Here is a 19,979-nt window from a genome sequence, read left to right as displayed (position 1 = left end):
AAAAGTCCCACCTTGCCTAAAAACTGACCAAAATGCTGTGCTCTCATTCTTCCTTGCCTTGGCACATTCTGGAAAGCTCATTGTGTCTATTCTTTGAAGCTCAGTTCAAATATCTCCTCTTGGAAGTTTTCCAGCGCTTTCCCAACTTTGAACCTCCCACCTTGGGTAGATGCCCACCTGTCTTCTTATCCACTGGAACATCTCTTTATCGTTTTTATCATTTCATTGAGCACACATTCCTGTAATCACTTTTTTTTTTTAAGCCTGCTCATATAGTCTCCACTCTACGGACCATGAATGAGTCCTTTGATGGCAGATTTGATATCTGGTTCATCTCTGAAATGTTAGCACCAATTCCAACAATAGGAGGGAAATGCTCAGAAATCTTTGCTGGTGGATGGATTAATGAGCAAAGGACCCATAGTGGGAAACTAAGATCTTCAAAGATTTCAGCCTTGTCTAGTTTAATTGTCTAAAGATTTGATTGCCTTTACTTCATATAAAAAACTTTTGTTTCATCAAAGGGAGAGACAGAAAATAGTCATTTCAAATAATATAAGCAGTTTGAATTTGGAATTAAATACTTTCAGATTAAGTTGCTGAAGTTAATAAATGCACTAAGTCTTACAGAGCACGTATGTCTCAGCAGTATTATATTTAAATCATATTCAACCACAAATGAATTTACTGGAGAATTCAGATGGCAGGTAAAACTCTTAATGGAATATATATGTAAAATTGTCATGCTATAATCTGATTCGAGAGATGAGAATGTGACCTCTGTCTTTTTTGCTCTTGGGATTTAGAAACAAGGTGGTTTCTACTTGGTTTCTGCTTGGTTTTAGCAGACCTAGATATTTCTTTTGGTACATGCTGCCCCTTAGCGTCAGGCTGTAGGACTGCATCTGGAAACACTCATTCCCAGAATGCGCTTGAAATTGTGTAAGACTCTTGGCCCTTCAGCGGGCTTATCTGTGATGTAAGCCAGCCTCAACCTCCACCCTCCAGGAGCCTTTCAGAAACAAAGATAATGTCACAAGGACTCGGTCAGGCTAGGAACGCAAATTTACAAGTGACATGAAATCCCAGGGTGGGCAAGGAAGACACATCTGTTTAAGTCCCTTTACATATTCTATTCATTATTACAGTTTTACTTTTCAATCTCTGGCATGAGTCATAACCCTTAGGGCTAAAAGGTATAATTGTGCATCCAAGATGGTGTGCAAAGAATGAGAAAAATGGAAATTTCAGATCTGGGGGAGTTTACAAGTAAGGGCTATTTTGGAGGGAAAAAGTACAAATCCACAGGTAGGAGGCAAAAAGAGGAGAGTTGGTTTAAGTGGGGCCGTGGCCCAGGAGTCTAAAAGAAAGGACATATGTGAAAAAAATAGGCCATCATATTAACTGGGACACCACCCAGCCCCCCAGGCTGCTGAACCTGCCACAAAATCCTAGGAGGCTCTGCCTCTGGGGTCAAGGCCAGAGTTATGCAGGAGGCCAAATTGCCTCCTTGCAAAGTTTCCAGTTTTGTCCTTTAAAAAGAATTTTTTTTTAATATTTATTTATTTTTAAGAAAGAGCAAAAGACAGAGTGTGAGCTGGGGGGCGGGGGCGGGGGGGTGAGGAGTAGGGCACGGAGGGAGACACAGAATCCGAGGCAGGTTGCAGGCTCCAAGCTGTCAGCACAGAGCCTGATGCCTGGCTCGAGCCAACGAACCGTGAGATTGTGACCTGAGCTGAAGTTGAACACTTAACCGACTGAGCCACCCAGGCGCCCCTTGTCTTTTTATTTAACCTGATTCAAATGGTCTGACATTTTCATAGCTATGACATGGATGAAATCTATGATTACATGCGTGTGGGAGGGAGGGATTACAAGGAAGCATGAGGAAACTTTTGGGGGTGATGGATATGGTCATTGTCTTGATCGTGGTGATGATGTACACATGTCAGAATTTATCCAAATATACTTTTTAAATGTGTGCTTTAGGGGCGCCTGGGTGGCTCAGTCGGTTAAGCGGCCGACTTCGGCTCAGGTCACGATCTCGCGGTCCGTGAGTTCGAGCCCCGCGTCGGGCTCTGTGCTGACAGCTCAGAGCCTGGAGCCTGTTTCAGATTCTGTGTCTCCCTCTCTCTGACCCTCCCCCGTTCATGCTCTGTCTCTCTCTGTCTCAAAAATAAAAAAATGTTAAAAAAATTTTTTTTAAAATAAATGTGTGCTTTATTATGTGCTCCATTATAACTCAATAAAGCTAGTCAAAGAAACTTTCCCAGAATCACATAACTAGATTACAGCATGCTGACGTTCAAACCCATGTGTGTCTGACAAAAATAAAGAAATACATAAAATTATGCAGCCATTTAAAATTAGAATTAGAAAGACTGAAGAAAAAAAAACAGAAAAAAGAAAAACTACAGAAATGCAAAAATATTTTTCCCAGCACAATAAATGACAGTAGCAAAATAACCATATGGGTGCAGTCATGGAAAAAATCTGCATACATGTAGAAGAGAAGGAAAATACGAATAGTTTGAATAGTTATCTAATAGAATTATGGATGCTTTTTAAAAGTTTCAATGCTGCCATTAAATTGTATTTTCAATTAAATATCAATTATAATTGTATAATATCTAAAATTATAATCTATCTCCATATTAGGCAATGTCTTTTAAGGTGCAATGTTGAATTTTAATACTTAGTATATAAAATTCTAGGTTCAAAATGATTATGCCATTTGTTTATATATGTAAGAGAAAAGATAAAGGAACTATGCAAAAATGTTAATAGGAGTTTTTGAAGGAGGTTTTTTTCTTTTTTCCACATGTGTTATTCTTGGTTTTGGTAATTTTAAATCTTCAGTAATAGCTCTTTTTACTTTTATAACTAAAAAAAAATGCAATGGAGTGTTTTAAAAATCATGGAGTTGACAAAGCATTTGAACCACCTAAATATAGATTTTTGGCTGTACTATCCACTGACTTTCCTCAGGCACTTTCGAGTTTGCAAAGCTCTTTTTTTTTTTTAATTTTTTTTTTCAACGTTTATTTATTTTTGGGACAGAGAGAGACAGAGCATGAACGGGGGAGGGGCAGAGAGAGAGGGAAACACAGAATCAGAAACAGGCTCCAGGCTCTGAGCCATCAGCCCAGAGCCCGACGCGGGGCTCGAACTCACGGAGTGCGAGATCGTGACCTGGCCGAAGTCGGACGCTTAACCGACTGCGCCACCCAGGCGCCCCGCAAAGCTCTTTTTACACACACTATTAGGCAGCAAATATTTTCCCAGTGCTATATAGAGTCCGTGAGAAATTACATAATTCAGGACAAATGCTCAAATATTACTGAAAAATACATTATTAAATACCAAACCAACCATAAGGTACATAAGTGGGCCTCCTTCTTCATGAGAGGAAAAGGACAACCTCAAATTAATGCCCTTGAACTCCTTTTCCTTTGACAAAGTTTTTTATTCCAAAGTTGGTTTAAGGATCAGCACGTGGGCTCACTGTGGAGGGGGGGGGGCTGTCCTGTTTCTCATTCTTCTGAAAACAATTAGGACAATGACGTGAAGGGCAGGGGTCCCTTGAGGAACCAGGAACCGTAAGGAGAGCTGTGACTGCACATTTCTCCTCACCCTTGTGGTCCAAAACAAACAAACAAACAAACAAACAACAACCCAGAAACAAAACAGGCTTAGGAGACTGGCCACACATTTCTGCCAGGAAAGTCTGTCTCTGCTCCAGGAACTGCAGAAAGATTCTTCCCTTTTCTTTCCCTTTAAGGATCTCTCCTACATCCCTGAGTTCAAGGTGTATCATATCTGCTGAATACCTGCTGAATTCAAGATATGTCATCGTGCCCTCTACCTGAAGACTAAAGCTAACAGTAAAAAAGAAGAGGAATTCTAAGAGCAGCTGGCTGGCTCAATCAGGGGAATATATGACCCTTGATTGCGACGTTGTGAGTTCCAGCCCCACACTGGGTGTAGAGATTACTTAAAAATAACATCCTCCTTTTTCTGTTACAAGTCAAACACCTCTTTCCCCAGATGAAATGAGGAGATTTTTACAATTCGCTTCAAAATAATTCAGCGGCTGGGAGGTAGGTGGTTTGGTGGGAAGTGGGTAGAGAAGACATTGAACCAGACTGGCCATGAGTCCATTTTAACCGGTGAAGCTGGGAGCTGGGTACATGGCAGTTCTTTAGACTAGTCTACTTTTTAGTCTCTATGTTTGAGTCTCTATGTTGAGACTTCCCTTAATAAAAAGTGTGCATATACGTATATACACCTACATAATCCCCACCTTTGTCAGCATGAGAAAAAAGTTAATACTGTAATTATTTCACCAGAGAAGTGACTTAATGGCACTGAGCATATGGAGGATTACTGATAGAGAAGCTGTGACTTTTTGTCACTGTTGCACACAGATAAAGAACAGCTTAAACATAGTGAAGGGAACAAGAATCTTCCCAACAATGAAGGCTGTTAAACACTGAAATAATTACTAGGAGAAGATAGCTAAGGAAATTCTTTCACTGCAAATAGAGATTAAAACAGAGTTCTTTACATGATGGGTAAGCAGAATATTAACGCTTGTTGGTTGCCCAAATTTATTCTGGGGCCAAAGGAGGTGGGTGAATCTTGATGTGAACCTTAGCCAGTCACAACGACTAGACTGAAAAAAAAAAAGCAGGTAGAATAGAACGCGTTTGGACAAGTGGCATGCATCTATTCCACAGGTCTGAACCTCAGCTTGTTTATTGTCTAGCTATTAGGAAGCCCAACAATTACACTTCCAATGTCAGCCAAAACCACAGTCCTTGTCTGCCAGGATGCTGAAACAAGGTCCCACTGGTAGCCAGTTTTCACAATGGCACCAAAATGATTTTTGTCTCCTGTATTCACCCCTTGGTGTTCGTCCCCTCCCACACTGAACATCACTGATCCGTGTTACCAATAGGATATTGTGTGTGACTTGTAAGACTAGGGCGTAAAAGGGGTGCCTGGGTGGCTCAGTTTGACTCCTGATTTTTGCTCAGGTCATGATCCCAGGGTGGTGAGACTGAGCCCCATGTTAGGCTCTGTGCTGAACTTGGAGATCATGGAGTCTGCTTGAGATTCTCTCTCTCTCTCTCTCTCTCTCTCTCTCTCTGTCTCTCTCTCTCCCTCTGCCCCTTCCCCCTACCTCGAGCACTGAGCTCATACTCACAGGCACTCTCTTTTTCTCTCTCTCTCTCAAAAAAAAAAAAAAAAAAAGCTTAGGGCATAAAAGACATTGTGACTTCTGCTTTGCTTCCTCTTAGATCACATGCTCTGGGGAAGTCAGTTACCATGTTGTGAGGACACCCAACAAGCCCCATGCAGAGAGATCCATGTGGCAAAGAACAGAGGCCTTCGGCCAACAAGCATCACCAACCTGCCAGGCATGTGATGAGACTCCTTAAAAGGGGATCCTCCAGCCACAGTCAAGCCTTCACATGACCGCAGGACGACATTTTAGGAAACCCCAAGCCACAACTGCAGCTACATAGCTCTCAAATTCCTGTCCACAGGAACTACATGAGATAATACATATTTAAAGCAAAATTTTGGGTAAATCGTTATGAAACAATAGACATCTATATAGCTTGTTGGTTAAAAGTTTAGTCTTTTTTTTTTTAACGTTTATTTATTTTTGAGAGAGAGTGAGAATGGGGCAGGGGCAGAGAGAGAGGGGACAGAGGGTCTGAAGCAGGCTCCGTGCTGAAAGCAGACAGTCCAATGTGGGGCTTGAACTAACATTGAGATCATGACCTGAGCCTAAGTCAGCCGCTTAAGTGACTGAGCCACCCAGGCGCCCCCAAAATTTTAGTCTTTTTTACATGACTCTTCAGAAAAATGGTGCAATGTAAATAAATATGTGCCTTCTATTATAAGTTCTCAGAAATACACACGTAAGAAAGGAAATTCTCATATCTGGTCTCAGAATGGACAAACTCTTACAGGAGGGGGCACTGTTTCCCATTTTCCACAGCACCTTTCTCCACAAAGCAGAAGTGAAGATTTAGGGGGAGTAACAACGCTGCAAGTGACCTCCTTGAATAGCTTAATAGAGTTACTACAGGGCTTTTAAAAAATTAACAGTTTAACCGAAAACCGCTGTTTCTGATACTGAAAACATCACCTCGGATCACAAAGCAGCACGGCTTTCTCACTCCTCAGCATCATCCAAGCAATGTCTACTTAATAAAACTTCTCTGATTTCCAAAGTTCACTCAAGTGCATTAGTACTTATTTCTCAGTTGTCGGTTTTTGTGATTCACAACCCAGAACTCCAAAAGCTTCCTAGCAGCCCCTCCCCAGCTTCCCAGAGAAGCTGAGAGAGCAAGGCCCATCCCAGAGTCTCCAGGGAGAAAGGTTTCTCCCTCCATTCTAGCCTCCTCCAATAAATGGCAACCCTAAAAGTTTGCTGTTTCTGAAATTTGTTCAGTAGCGTAAGCTCATCTTTTTTATTCTCTGCCACAAATGAGGTTAGAGTTCCTGGTATAGACACAGCATGTATAGGGGCTGCAAGTAGCAAGGACTGTAAAGTCAAACAGGGCAATGAATGGCCTCTGGTGCTTATCAGCCACAGAGGGAGGAGTTCTCTCATCCAGCCAACTCTGCCATGTGGTTTTGGACATCATTCTTAGAAGAATCACCTCAAGCATTGTTTACTTACAGCTTTCACAAGAGTTAAAAAAATTTTTTTAAGTTTATTTATTTATTGGGGTGGGGGGCAGGGGTAGAGAGAGAAGGGGAGAGAGAGAGAGAATCCCAAGCAGGCTCTGCACTGTCAGCATTGAGCCCAATGTGGGGCTCAAACTCACGAACCGTGAGATCATGACCTGAGCCAAAACCAAGAATCAGATGTTTAACCGACTGAGCCACCCAGATGCCCCTTGCAAGAGTTTTGAGAGCCAGTCATGTTTATTTCAAGGTAATCCTTTTCTGTTTCAGCAGCTACTCTCAACTTCCATAGTTTGCCATTAAGAACCCTGAGTGGTTTGCCCCATTCAAGACAGACTCTGCTGAACCGATAAAATCTCCATAGAGCCCTGCCCTTGGTCCAGAAAGCAGCAGACTCTCCAAAAAGAATAGGCCTGATAGACTGGATTTGCCAGTTTCAGGTTAAGTTACAAACTTAGGCAAAGTCACAGAGCCTAATTATGGTTGCACCTTTCTAGACCACTAGATTCCCTGGAGTTTGGTGTTTGCCTCCACGTGACTAAGACTCCTCACTTTCCAGCAGAGATGGATGGGGTCCAGGGCGTGAAGATCCTGCATCATTTTTTGGGGGGAGGAGGGACTTTAATACATATGCCTCCAAAAGACCTGGACTCCAACAAAGTTATTTGCTCATTTTCAGCAAGCAAACTCCTCCTTTTCCCAGCAGCTCAGAAATAGATTCGTGGTGGTAAAAGTTGCTCAGATATCCTAATCTTAGTCAACTCTGAGCTCCCAAGTTCATATAATAATGATATATTTCTCCTACCTTGATTTGGCTCTCAATACATGGACAGCATATGCCTTTAATGTTTACTTTTCTTTTTTTTTTTTTAATTTTTAACGTTTATTTATTTTTGAGACAGAGAGAGACAGAGCATGAACGGGGGAGGGTCAGAGAGAGGGAGACACAGAATCTGAAACAGGCTCCAGGCTCTGAGCTGTCAGCACAGAGCCCGACGCGGGGCTTGAACTCACTGACCATGAGATCATGACCTGAGCCGAAGTCGGCCGCTTAACCGACTGAGACACCCAGGTGCCCCTAATGTTTACTTTTCTTTAGCCAAAGCAAACCATCTGGTTACAATTGAAAATTTTTTTAGATTTTTTATATTCTATATATCCACCAAGTTGAGACATTTCTCTTTACAGCCTATAGCCTTAGCAGGTTCAATCCCTATGTATCATCCCTGTAAAGGAATTGGAGTTGAAAAACTCCCATACTTACTCACTTACATAGTTTTTTGGGTTTTTTTTAATTTTTTTTTTTTTTACATTTACTTATTTTTGAGAGACAGAGTGAGACAAAGTGAGAGCGGAGGAGGCGCAGAGAGAGAGGGAGACAAAGGATCGGAAGCAGGCTCCAGGCTCTGAGCTGTCAGCACAGAGCCCAACGTGGGGCTTGAACCCACAGACCATGAGATCATGACCTGAGCCGAAGTCAGACACGCAACCGACTGAGCCACCCAGGCGCCCCTATAAACATATAGTTTTGAAATAAAAGTTTAGAGGTTACTTGTGAATAATTTATGTTTTTAGACTTGGGAATGATTAGCCTCCACCCTGGTTATCATTGCCCTACGATGATAACACAGTGGATCTCAGAGGAATCAGCCATTTCCCCTCACCTTATTCTTGGCATGACGTTCCCTAAGCCAATCTGTGCCATGATTTGACTGGCAAGAGAAGATGGCTGAAGACTGAGAAGGAACGAAAGAACCTTGGAAATCCCTGATGTTTCACATACTTTTGGAACTTCATTTCGATTGCTTCAAGAGAGAGGCTCCACCCTCTTTATACCTATCAAAAGATGACTGACAGATTGAAACCGGTCCTGGCTGTTCTGTCTTTTAGCAAGCAAAATCTTTATTGCTTCAAATTCTGGATAGATAGGAACTTCCATTAAGCCCTTTTAAAAACTGGCTAAAGAAAACGGCAGGCAAAAACCAACAAAAGATGTTCCTAGGAGCTCATGAAGTTATATTTTATTATAAACGATTTTTATTTTTTCTAAAAACCTTAGGTAAGAAAGTTTATGTGAGAGACTCTAAGTATGATTATTAAAAACAAGAATGGGATGGATCAAGAAAATTTTTATCTAACGAATCCATTTCAGAGAGAGGATGTATGGAACCCCAGATTTCATTTGAGATATGCAAGTCCTATATTGGTTGGCTGTATTTGACACTGTTTCCCATTCCTGCCTTCTGAAGGCTTCTATTCTTTGTTTCCATGATCTCTTACTATGAGGCTTTCCCTCCAACCTCTAACTCTTCTTCCTCTGTGTCCTTGCCTCTAAAGGAATCTTGCCTTCTAATGTCTGCCCTTTAAATGTGGGTATTCTCCAGTGCTCTACGTGGTCAACACAGGCAGTTTTATCTACTATGATGGTTTCACCTTCAGGCTATAAAATTCCAATTCCCAAGCCTACTTCCTCAACCCTGACCTGAGATCCCTGAGAATCGTATCAGTACTGTTTTACTTTCATTCACCTACAATACAGACCCACAACTTCCTGTGACATGCCAATGTTTTGCATAGCCTAGCTACTTGCCTATCACTTGTATACTTACACTTCTGGGAGGAGAAATTAGATCACGAATTTTATTGCTCTTTCTTTGGACTTGAATTTGTTATAGGCTATACTAGTTAGAATGCATTTTGGGGCGCCTGGATGGCTCAGTCAGTTAAGCGTCTGACTTCAGCTCAGGTCACGATCTCAAGGTTCGTGGGTTCGATCCCTGCATCGGGCTCTGCTGAATGCTTGCTCAGAGCCTGGAGCCTGTTTAGGATTCTGTGTCTCCTCTCTCTGCCCCTCCCTTGCTTGTGCTCTCACTCTGTCTCTCAAAAATAAGTAAATGTAATAAAAACAATTTTTTTAAAAGTCATCTCTATGCCTAACACAGGGCTTAAACTCATGACCCTGAGATCAAGAGTCTCACGCTCCACCTAACGAGCTAGCCAGGTGCCCCATCATCCTCAAAAATCTTAAGAGGAATTATTAGCCCTGGTTTACAGTTCTTTAAGCTGAGGCACAGAGTGGTTTCATAGCTTTCCCAAAGTTGCTGCAGCAGTGAAGTGAGGATTTGAACCCAGGGCATCTGGTTCCAGAAGTACTAGGAGGCATACAGAGGGGAGGGAATCTACCTCCAGCAGTTTCTTGCCAGACTCAGGCCCTTCCCACTCTGTTTACTCAGAGATTTATGGGCTGTGAATCATAAATTACAGTTCTTCCTGCTTTCCCTCATAAGGAACATGCCTGCCAAGCCCTGAGTCTGGATTCGCACAGCCACAGAGGCTTCCTCAGACCTGTGCGATTCCCAGCCAGGGCTCCTCACTGCCCCAGCTCCCTGAAGGAAGACTGCTCCCATCACCATCCCCTGAAATTTAGATAAGAGCATTCTCCTTACCTCATCTCTTCAGAATGCAGCTGGAAGATAAAAAAAAAAAAAAAAAAAAAAAAACCAAGGTGGAAGATTCTTGTTTCTAAATCTAGTAGTTGGAGTGTGAGGGGGGAGGGCTTTGGGCCAGAGAGGAGGGGTTGAGGAGCACAAACAAGGGCAGGAAGCAGTTGCCATGGGGCTTCCTCTCTAAAAGGTGACCTTACCTTGGCCGCAAAAGAAACACACACACACACACAGCCCACGAGCAGCCTGATGGTGGGTTTTGATAGGCCCCTTGTCCTGCAGGTAGTCTGTTCTGGCTCCTGTAACCATCCTGGAGTCCTGCTTAACTCTCACCTTGAAAACTCCAAAGTTCCCGGGGCAACTGGGTGGCTCAGTCGGTTAAGCATCCAACTTCAGCTCCAGTCATGACCTCAGTTTGTGGGTTTGAGCCTCGTGTCCGGCTCTCGGCTCTCAGCACAAAGCCCGCTTTGGATCCTCTGTCCCCCCTCACTCTGCCCTGCTCACGCTCTTTCTCAAAAATAAATAAACATTAAGAAAAAAGTTTAAGCTCCAAAGTTTCCTGTTCCTGGCCAGGCTGAAGGATCCAGAAGCACTTTCTTTTTTTTTTTTTTTTTTTTTTTTTTTTTTTTCAACGTTTATTTATTTTTGGGACAGAGAGAGACAGAGCATGAACGGGGGAGGGGCAGAGAGAGAGGGAGACACAGAATCGGAAACAGGCTCCAGACTCTGAGCCATCAGCCCAGAGCCTGACGCGGGGCTCGAACTCATGGACTGCGAGATCGTGACCTAGCTGAAGTCGGACGCTTAACCGACTGCGCCACCCAGGCGCCCCCAGAAGCACTTTCAAGGTACAGCTTGGGCTCCCTAGATCTGCTCAAGAGATTTAACTTAATCTTCTGTCTTCTCAGACATGTCACGTCATGTCTTGCTCCTGTCTTGTCAGGTGCCAGTTTAATTCCTGTCCCAGGAAACCACAGCAGCCATGTGCACTCCTCCTCAGAGCAGCCAGCACTGGGAATGTTTAGACCATCAATGCTGGGTGTAAGATCTCTCTTGGCCTAGAGAACGACTATCAAAAGAAGAGAGAGGGGAAGGCACAGCTCAGGAAATGTCCAACACACAAAACACTATCTTGAAAAAAGCAACTCCAACGTAGGTTCTGAAGACTGGAACCTCTCTCTTTCTAAAATAACTATTCTACCCCACCCAAAAATGGAAATGAAGAGGATCTACCCTGTATCAGGGGACATCGAATGAATATCAAGTAGGTAATTTAAAAATGACACAAAAAGATATACACATGATTTATCACATGCTCTGACCCAGGTCTATAAGCATCCCTCTACACATGCTGAAACTCACACTCAGGATCTTGCCTTGAAAAACCAACCAAACTCAACATCCCTGATATGATGAGCTACTACGGCAGCTAATATGGAGGCCTGAGCTATGGCTGTGGCTGGGGAGGCTACAGATACGGCTGCTGTCACCCGTGGTGCTATGGAGGATATGGATTCTCTGGCTTCTACTGAAATTCTGCCGCAAGTGCCCAATATCTGAGGCCATAACAGGGTTATCCAAATCTGACTACAATAATCAAACCAGGGGCGCCTAGATGGCTCAGTCAGTTGAACGTCTGACTTCAGCTCAGGTCACGATCTCACGGTTCCTGAGTTCGAGCCCTGCGTCGGGCTCTGTGCTGACAGCTTGGAGCCTGGAGCCTGTTTTGGATTCTGTGTCTCCCTCCCTCTCTGCCCCCCTCCCAAATAAATGAACATTAAATTTTTTTATATATAATAATCAAACCAAACAATATCATTCAGGATCAAGCCAAGATCAAAAGCATTTTGCATCTAAGATTTTAGGAATATTTATCACTTTATAAGGGTCTCCTTCGTGTCTCTTGGTTTCCTTTACTTGTGCTCTTATAACTGAGATTTCTCTATTCCTTTTGCAATAAGTTATCTTAAGTTAAAACAGCAGAAAAAGAAAGAAAGGAATGAAGGGAGGGAGAGGGAAGGAAGGGATGGAAAAGAGAGAGGGAAGGAAAGTTAAGAGGATCCAAACTGTAGAATCACAGAATGATAGGCATTCTAGGGAGATCAGAACGAATGTGTAGGAGCAAAAGGCACATGTGAAATGTCCACATTGCCAGTTAAGGATGAATCCTGTTAGAGTGGAATTCCCAGGCACAGCCAGACAGATCCAGATGGTGGTCGGGGGTGAAGGGGGTCCTGTTCTCTGTTCTTCCTTGTCCTTAGAAGCGTACTGACATCACCATGAGAAAGCAAAGCCATATGAATTTTACTATTCTTAGCTGCTTCCCAATAAGTGCAAAATGAACAGATGTATAACCAGAGTTCTTGGTCAACAGAGCCTTTGAATCCTGTAGTATGCTTTTTAAATTGTCAATGGGGTACAGTTAACAAAGTCCAGAATGGGAAAAACTACAAACAACCTGTTTTCTTCAACAAGTACATTGCAAAGGGGAAAAAAGATAAATGGAGAGACTAAAAAGACATTAATCAATTGCAATGTGTGAGCTTCATTTGGATTCTGATTCTTTTTTAACTAAAAAAAAAAAAAAAAACCAATTAGAACATCTGAGACAAGTGGAAATTTGAACACTGACAGGATACTTGATATTAAGAAATTGCTTTTTGTAAGGCACGATTTTTAAATTCCCTATTTTTTGGGGCGCCTGGGTGGTGCAGTCGGTTAAGCGTCCGACTTCAGCCAGGTCACGATCTCGCGGTCCGGGAGTTCGAGTCCCGCGTCGGGCTCTGGGCTGATGGCTCAGAGCCTGGAGCCTGTTTCCGATTCTGTGTCTCCCTCTCTCTCTGCCCCTCCCCCGTTCATGCTCTGTCTCTCTCTGTCGCAAAAATAAATAAACGTTGAAAAAAAAATTTTTTTAATTCCCTATTTTTTAGAGTACTGAAACATTTACAAGTGAAATAATACGATTTCTGGGATTTGCTTCAGAATAAATGAGATAAGGAGGTGGATAGGGTAGAATTTAACAATAAATACTGGTCATTAGGACTGAGTGATGGATACATGGAACTTCCTTTTACAATATACCATCTGTGAGGGAACAAAGTCCCCCATAATTAAGTTTTTAAAAAGTAAAGTGAAAGGAAACAGCATTCTAGTTTTAATTAACAAAAACTATTATTGAAATAAATACCCTCATTTCCCTCCTTGCCTTTCAATTTTTTAATTTTTATTTTTATAATTTTTCCTTCAATTTTTTTTTTTTTAAATCACAAATTCTGACAAAGCAGTCATATTTTTAACAAAATCTCCCGTCTGCAAGTATCTTTGGCTGGAGTGAAATTCTGCCACCAAGAAGAAATAGACACAGCCTCCTCCAGGTGCCCAGGTGGCTTCTGAAAGAGCTCAACACAAGGCTTGGCTAAAACTACTTTCTCTGGATTAACTAATTAAGTCTACCCAGTGCTACACAGAAGCTATAATTAAACCCTTTTGTGTACTTAAGTCATTCACGCAGGCTACATGGTGAAACTGGGGTGAGGAACTTGGAACCCAGCCAAGACGCGGCAATTTTGAGAATTAATCCCTTCTCTGCAGGTGATGGTGAGCTGCCCAGGGCCCAGGGCTCAGACTTCAAGCCCTTAGGTACCAGCAGTAGTGACCACAGGCCTGTTCTCACATTCTCCATAAAAGAATAATAGAGAACATTCTAGAATAAATGACTTTCCAAATAGAACAGAAGTTTTCTGCAACCCACCCAGAAAAGTAATTTAGATGTCCTCTCAGAGATAATACAAACAGAAATGGGACCAAACTGCCCCAAGGCCAGAACCTTTCAAATGTCACTGCCTTATTGGTGAGAAGGAGGTGGAGAAAAAAATACCAAGTAAATACAGGAGTAAAGACAGTTCCTGCTCTCAGCACAGAGCCCGCTTCAGATCCTCTATCCCCCTCTCCCTCCGCCCCACTTGTGCACTCTCTTTCTCTCAAAAATAAATAAACATTAACAAAAAAATTAAAACTCCAAAGTTTCCTGTTCTTGTCTAGGCTGAAGGATCCAGAAGCAGCTTCAAGGTACAGCTTGTTCTTGCCTGTCCTTAGAAGCATATTGACATCACTTCCAAGTTGTTCAGACTGACAAATATTTGAGACTGTGGAAACTCAGTGTTTACAGCAGTGTGGGCAAACAGACACGCACTGCTGACAGATATATACATTGGGGCAAAATCTCAAGAGGGCAATTTATCATGACCAAAATTATACATACCCCTGGGACACTTGGCTGCCTTAATTGGAGCAGTGTGAGACTCTTCATCTTGGGGTTATGGCTTTGAGCCCCATGTGGGGTGCAGAGATTTCTTAAATAAAGAAACCTTTAAAAATATTACGCATACTCTTTGACCAAGAACTTAAAAAAAAACACAACGGGGCGCCTGGGTGGCGCAGTCGGTTAAGCGTCCGACTTCAGCCAGGTCGCGATCTCGCGGTCCGTGAGTTCGAGCCCTGCGTCAGGCTCTGGGCTGATGGCTCAGAGCCTGGAGCCTGTTTCCAATTCTGTGTCTCCCTCTCTCTCTGCCCCTCTCCCGTTCATGCTTTGTCTCTCTCTGTCCCAAAAATAAATAAATGTTGAAAAAAAAATTAAAAAACAAAACAAAACAAAACAAAAAAACCCACAAAACCAGAAATTATACTTCTAGTAATACGGTATATCCAAAGACACTCCTACCATCAACGGTTCCCGCTCAGGGCAGCTGGCTGGCTCAGTTGGTAGAGCATGCATTTCTTGATCTCAGAGTTGTGAGTTCAAGCCCCACAATGGGTGTAGGGATTGCTTAAAAATAAAATCTTAAAAAAAAACCGCACAGAAACCAAACAGTTCCCTGTCTACTGAATCACACTCATCAACATAGTCTAAAGATAACAGAGGGGCACCTGGGTGGCTGAGTCAATTAAGCATCTGACTCTAGATTTTGGCTCAGGTCATCATCTCCTGGTTTGTGAAATCAAGTCCTGTGTCAAGCTGTGCGCTGACAGTGCAGAGCCTGCTTGGGATTCTCTCTTTCTCTCCCTCTGCCCCTCTCCTGTTTGTGCTCTCTCAAAATAAATAAACTTAAAAAAATAATAATAAAGATAATAGAATCCCTCTCATTGCTTGTCCTGCCCCACAATCCTCCACTCCCTTTCCCAATTAAACTTGCTATACCAGATTATCAGTCATTACCGTGTCCACTTCCTTCTCATTCTTTCTTAAATACACACAACTGTGGCTTCCTATCCCCACCATGTGACTGAGACTGGTGATCTTGTCAAGGTCACCAATGTTCTCCATGTGGTAAGACCCACTGGGTCATTTCTCTGTTCTTATATCTCGACCTCTCAGTAATATTCCACATGGTTGACCACGCTCCTTTACATCCTTGGCTTCCTTTCTTTGGACTTTCTTCCTGTTCCAGTGGCCCGTCCTTCTCAGTCTCTCTCTCTTTTTAAAGCGTTTTCATTTATTTGGAGAGAGAAAGAGAGTATGCATGGGAGGGGCAGGGAAAGAAGTAGAGAGAGAATCCCAAGCAGGCTCTGTGCTTTCAGTGCAGAGCCTGATGCAGGGCTTGATCCCATGAACTGTGAGATTGTGACCTGAGCCAAAACGAAGAGTAGGATACTTAACCGACTGAGCCACCCAGGTGCCCCCCCCCTTCTCAAAGTCTCTTTAACAGATTCTTTTTTTTTTTGCTCAAAAGGTAAGTTCCAGGGGTGCCTGGCCAGCTCAGTCAGTAAAGCATATGACTTTTGATCTCGAGATTGTGAGTTTGAGCCCCATGTTGGATGCAGAGATTACTTAAAAATAAAATCTTAAGGGGCGCCTGGGTGGCTCGGTCAGTTAAGCGTCTGACTTCGGCCCAGGTCATGATCTCGCAGTCTGTGAGTTCAAGCCCCGTGTCGGGCTCTGTGCTGACTGTTCAGAGCCTGGAGCCTGATTCAGATTCTGTGTCTCCCTCTCTCTCTGCCCCTCCCCTGCTCATGCTCTGTCTCTCTCTGTCTCAAAAATAAACGTTAAAAAAAAAAATTTTTTTTTAATAAAATAAAAATTAAAAAAATAAAAAATAAATAAAATCTTAAAAAAAAAAAAAAAAGTAAGTGCCAAAGGCCTCTGACCTAGGCCTGCTTCTCTTCACCTATAGTCTCTCCCCTAGGGCATCTCACGAAGTCCTTTACTTTAAAAACACTAATGGGGGCACCTGGGTGGCTCAGTTGGCTAAGCATCTAACTTAGGCTTAGGTCAGGATCTCACAGTTAGTGAGTTTGAGTTCCCCATTGGGTGAGCTTGAGCCATGCTTCTCTCTCCCTCTCTTTCCCTCTCTCCCTCTGCCCCTCATTCACCAGCGCCCTCTCTCTCTCTCCCTCTCAATCAATAAACAAACAAACAAATAGATAAATAATAAAAATGCTAGTGAGGGGCACCTAGATGGCTCATTGGGTTGAGCATCTGACTCTTGATTTCGGCTCAGGTCTGGATCTCACGGCTTGTGGGTTTGAGGCCGATGTTGGGCTCTGGGCTGACAGTGTGGAGGCTGCTTGGGCTTGTCTCTCTCTGTCCCTCCCCACCTCACATGCACTATAAATACATACATATATACATACATACATACATACATACATAAAATGAGCTTTGGGCATAGGCATAGAGCGTGCTTAAACTAAATAAAAAACTTAAAATGCTAATAATATGGCAAAGACTCACCATCCCTGATCAGTTAAAAAAAAAAAAAGAATCCAGATTCAGATATCCAATGTCCTACTCTAGTTTTTGGTTTTTTTTTCCTTTTCAACCGTTCTAAATGAATGTCTAACAGGCACCTCAAACTCAAGATGTCAAGGCCAAAAGAGAACTCTTGACTTTCAAGCCTCAAACTTGTTTACTCCTAATTATTTCACCATCATCCATTAAGAAAAAAATCTAGGCATGATCTTCAATTCCTCAATTCCTCTCTTCCTCACATATGTTGACTTAACAACTAAAACACAGCCCAGGGGCACCTGGGTGGCTGTCAGTTGAGTGCCTAACTGTTGATTTCAGCTCAGGTCATGATCTCATGGTTTATGAGTTTGAGTCCCACGTCAGGATTTGGTCTGACATTGCAGAGGCAGCTTGGGATTCTCTCTCTCTCTCTCTCTCTCTCTCTGTCCCTCCCTGGCTCCCTCTCTCTCTCTCTCTCTCAAAATAAACTCAATCAATCAATCAATCAATGGCATTGCAGCTTCCCACTTGTCCTCTTGGGGCATATGAAGCCCTCCTTTGTGTTAGGAGGTCACTCAAGCAGACCTGTGGAAAGGCACACATGAAGAGGAACGGAGGTTTCCTGTCAACAGCAAGCACCAACCTGTGAGCTCTGTGAGGGAACCACACTGGAAGTGGATCCCCTAACCCCAGTCAAACCTTCAGATGACTGCACCCTTATGAGATCTCAAGCCAGAACCTTCTGGCAAAACTGCTCCTGAATTCATGACCCACAGAAACTGTGAATGTTAGTAAATCTTTATTATTGTGTTAAATCACCAAGTTTTCAGGTAAGTTATTATGTATACATAGAACTAATACTCCTCTTTTACTTAAAAAAGCATATTGGTACACATACTTATACATGCGTAGAAAATATGGTAAAGGGTACACACAGGGAGTAACTTGGTTCTGACACAGTGTGTAGGGAGGGAATATGCTCACTTTTCACTATATGCTTTTATATTCTCAGGTTTACTCACTAGAATAACATTACTTTTATAATTTTTAAAAATTTAGTTTTTGAAATGTTTAAGCTAAACACTGTTAAGAGGGATAAACCACAATGGTGGCCCTTTTCAAGCTTTCTCATCCTTCATGTTTTCCTTTTGTCCTACTCTCAACACCTAATTTTGGAATAGGCTAAAATTCTTTAAATGCTTTCCAGTGGCCCAAATACTGGAGGATTGGTTTATTTTGTCTTTGTTTGTATTTATTCACTTGTTTATTTACTTACTTATTTTGAGAGAGCGCATGAGCACATGAGCAGGGAAGTGGCAGAAGGAGAGAGAGAAAGGGTCTCTAGCACCCTCTGTGCTAAGCACAGAAGCTGATACAGGGCTCAATCCCATGACCCTGGGATCATGACCTAAGCTAAAACCAAGAATCGGATGCTCAACCAACTGAAGTACCCAGGTGCCCGTTTTGTCTTTAGTATTAGTACATTTCACTTAACCATCAACCACGAGAAGACTACTGCTAAGGTAGGAATCCTGATTTGATTATTTGCACTTAATAAGCAATAATGTTGCAATAACCATGTGTGGCATGATCAAATGAACCATTCACACTGCTGCTGGGTGCTGATGTCTTGCCTGGAGGTCACCATGGAGCCTGCAGGTTGGGCCACTGGTTTCTGCAGGAGGTGGCCCATAACTCCAGCTGGGCCTAATTTCTCATCAATAAAGATGGAGACTGGGAAATATTCCACAAAATGAGCAACTGGTGGAGGCAAGGGCAGCTCATACCCAAGCCAGCTCAGACTCTCCTTCAGTAAAGACGAGGTGTGGACTCAGTGACTCCAATTACCTCCATTTAGATAAGAACAACCATCTCAGTCAAGTCTTTCTGGCTTGAAAGGAAAAAAAAAATGTGGGACTCAGGGCACCTGGGTGGTTCAAGGTGGGGCACGAGGTGTGGACTGAGTGACTCCAATTACTTCCATTTAGATAAGAACAACCATCTTAGTCAAGTATTTCTGGCTTGAAAGAAAAAAAAAATGTGGGACTTGGGGCACCTGGGTGGCTCAGTTGGTTGAGCATTGACTCTTGGTTTTGGCTCAGGTCATAATCTCATGGTTTGTGGGTTCGAGCCCTATGTCAGGCTCTGAGCTGGCAGTAACACAGGGCAAAGCCTGCTTGGAATTCCCTTTTGTCCTCTCTCTGCTCCTCCCCATTTGGGTGAGTGCTCGCTGTCTCTCTAAATATATAATTTTTTTTTTTAATGTGGGACTTGATCTTTGTTTAGTTTCTTTTTTCAGAACTGGGCATGGGTGGATGTCACAGGCCTCTGACTAGGTGGAATCACTAACTTCTCTCTAAAGACATCCAGGGGTGCCTGGGTGGCTCAGTCGGTTAAGCGACTGACTTTGGCTCAGGTCATGATCTCACGGTCCATGAGTTCGAGCCCCATGTCGGGCTCTGTGCTGACAGCTGGGAGCCTGGAGCCTGCTTCAGATTCTGTCTCCATCTCTCTGCCCCTCCCCTGCTCACGCTCGGTCTCTTTCTCAAATACAAAATAAAACATAAAAAAAAAAAAAATTAAAAGAAGACATCCAAACTCTGTAGCACAGACCCGTAATTTTAATCGAGACTGAGGGCAGCAGTGACAAACTCTACCTTTGATTCTGTAACACAGCCCAATCCTCTCAAGGGCCTCCAATGAGTTCAAGTTCCAGGAAGAAAGCTGTAATCACTAAACTATGCATACTGATGAGATTATAGCCCCAGGATTTATGAAATCTTGATAACCAGGAAATTAGTTGGTCTGAAACTGCTGCTGCCAACTAAAGGGACACCAAGGACATAGCCACAGATCAACTCCCAGTAAGGCCATTCCTTCCGCATTACTGTCTGGCAGTGGGACACAAACCCACATTTGCTTACAAAGTAAGAAGGCCCTCTTAATTTGAATAGAGCCAGTGGAGTGCAAAATAGTCAAATTTGCAGCTAGTTTAAAAAATTCAGACCCCAATAAGAAAGTAAACACAGGAGCAGAGACAACCACAACCAGGGTGCTTCCGGGCTGGGGCCCGAGTTCCTCATTCGTGTCCAGTAAGGGGC

This window comes from Prionailurus bengalensis, chromosome A1 (genome assembly GCF_016509475.1).
Source record: "Prionailurus bengalensis isolate Pbe53 chromosome A1, Fcat_Pben_1.1_paternal_pri, whole genome shotgun sequence".
Taxonomy (NCBI): Eukaryota; Metazoa; Chordata; class Mammalia; order Carnivora; family Felidae; genus Prionailurus; species Prionailurus bengalensis.
The sequence above is the reverse complement of the archived record's forward strand: the minus strand, read 5'-3'. Positions refer to the sequence as shown.